The following is a 2500-nucleotide window of genomic DNA, read 5'->3' on the forward strand; positions in this document are numbered from 1 at the left end:
CGCCATTGGCCGCCCTGAAGGACTTTTCCCGGTGAACATCCCAGTCCCATCGCTCTGCTTCGGCAGCAAGGAGGTCACAAACTCTGTGGTGCCTTCTAATCCTGGACCTCTGAGTGGACGGGCAGACACTCAGGATATGAGAGGCGGATTCCAGACTCAAGGAGCATCGCCTACAGAGAGAGGATATCTTGGCCCTCCCCCTACTCCTAAACTCCAAGGTAGGGTACACGTTAGCCCGGAGCATCAGCGCCGCAATGTAATGTCGCTGCCGCATCCCAGTGGGAACGGCGAGCCAAGCATTACTGGCACTGCTACCACCAAACCCACGCACACCCACCCCTTGGACCGGTAGACTAGCCCACTTGAGAAATTCCTCCTTCCTCCAGTCACACGGTTTCAGGCATCGCTGGATCACGGGGCTGGATGACTCGCCCTTCGGAACCTGAGCACCTGCAGAGCTGAAACTCGGCAGGTCTTCAAGGATGCCTCCAGCCCTCTTCCAAACTGCTTTGAACTTGGAAAACGCCTTCTCTGTGCTCATGAGACTTCTGGTAGTAACATCCGATGACCCAGCCAGGCGGTACAAACGCCTGGCTTGGATGGATGGGATGAGACGGGCTAGTTTCTGCACGCCAAGGCCACCATCCTTGTGCTGTGCGTATAAAAGTCCGTCACAGGTCGACATAGGAAGATGCAGCCAGTTCTTCACAGCCTTCCTGATTATCCCATCCGCGGCATTCAGAGTGACTAAACCAAGATCGCAGTGATCGGCAGCGTAAATGACCCGAGGTATGGCATGCCTAATCAGAATGGAGACCTTCTGAGTCGGCTTGAGTTTGGCTTTTCCAATCCTGCCTACCCAATCAGAAATCCGACCAACTATGTCAGGCTTCTTCAATCCGAGCCAGGGTGACACCGAAATGCCCAGGTACCTCACTGCCTCTCCGGGACCAGTCATATGGAGAGCCGCCCCTTCTACTCTCCACGGCGGGCAACTATTGAGGCACCGCACCCTGGACTTATAGGACATCAGAAAACCGTGACACTTGGAGGGCTGAAGCCTCAGCCCCCCGCGCCGGCAGAAATCTTCAAGGATTTGCAGGTTGGAGGCCATTCCCTGCCATGAATCAGATACCACCACCAAGTCATCTGCGAACGCCAACACAGAAAGTGTTGTGTCTAGCACACTGAATCCCTGTCCTTGGGTTTCCAAGTATGCAATGAGGGGGTTCATTGCCAAGTTAAAGAGCAATGGTGACAAGGAGTCTCCCTGCTTGACACCCACTCTGAGAGAGATCTCGGAGGTGGACTGGTCTCCGATTTCAATCTTGGTCACACTTTGTTCGTAGGAGTCGCGGATCACTCCTATCATGTGGGTATCCACACCTCTCTCCTGTAGAACATACCAGATATGTTCATGAGAGACAGAGTCGAATGCCTTAGCGATGTCGATAAATACCACTGCAAGTTGGCTGTGCTCTTCTGTGCTCCGTCTTATGAGACCTTGCAGAACCTCAATGTTCTCAGAACAGCCGGGGGCGTTGATAAACCCCCTCTGACGGCAGTGAACCGAGCACCCTCTCACGAGTCTACTGTGGATCACCTTTGTGAAGAGCCTCAAGACTGTGGAACCGATGGTGATCGGCCGCCAACTGCCGATCTCCGTCGCCGCCCCGTTCCCAGTCTTGGGAATCAATACCGTTCGACACCGCTTAAAGCACACCGGTACAACTCCGGTGAACATCCACACGTTGAACATACATGTGACCGTCTCGCACTTAGGATCCCAGTCAAGCAAGAACTGCTTTTTTATACCATCGGGGCCTGGTGCGGAATCGCTCGACATGGCTCGAAGGTTCTCCAATACCTCCGCCGTCGTGAGAGCTGATTCAAAGGGACTGTTATCCGCGTCTCTCTCGGTCAGGAACCTTCCCAGCCCACCAAAGAATCCTGGAACCTCCCATTTAACTTTATACGCGGCCTCAACAGCTGTGAGGGAAATGGGGCAGACGGCTGAGACAGTTCCGTCTAGGATTTCTTTTGCTAGGCGGGCTGGGTCGCTCCTAAAAAGCTGTTGGCACCTGCTGAAGGTAGCTGTTCTTACCTTCGCCCTATCTGACCTTCTGGTGCCAGTCACCCGCACCTTAAGTGACTTACGTGAGACAAGGCGTTTCACACAGCCCTTCTTCTCAACACCCCCAAGCATCCGGAGTACTGACCGGGCTGCAGCTTCAAGACGAGCGGGCCACTCAGCTGCCCCCTCGAGCCACAATTTAAGGACTGAGATGTGTTGGTCCTTGGAAGATCTGGCCGCATCAATCATCTCCGCTGCCAAGCTCCTGTAGATTCCAAGGAGGCCATTCACCGGGACTCTCAATACTGGCTCAGATTCCTGACCCTCAGTCCTTGTGTCCAAACTACAAGTAGTGCCCTTATGTCTCTTGTATCCATAGAGTCGGGAGACAGAGCCAGGTCCCCAGTCACTCCTGTGCTCTTTGAC

General features: G+C 54.1%; 1 pseudogene; it reads right to left on the minus strand.

The window, feature by feature from the left end:
- LOC125798704 (28S ribosomal RNA) overlaps positions 1-2500 on the minus strand; it is a 9449-nt pseudogene that overhangs the window by 2899 nt on the left and 4050 nt on the right.

The sequence above is a fragment of the Astyanax mexicanus genome, unplaced genomic scaffold (genome assembly GCF_023375975.1).
Source record: "Astyanax mexicanus isolate ESR-SI-001 unplaced genomic scaffold, AstMex3_surface scaffold_79, whole genome shotgun sequence".
Taxonomy (NCBI): domain Eukaryota; kingdom Metazoa; phylum Chordata; class Actinopteri; order Characiformes; family Acestrorhamphidae; genus Astyanax; species Astyanax mexicanus.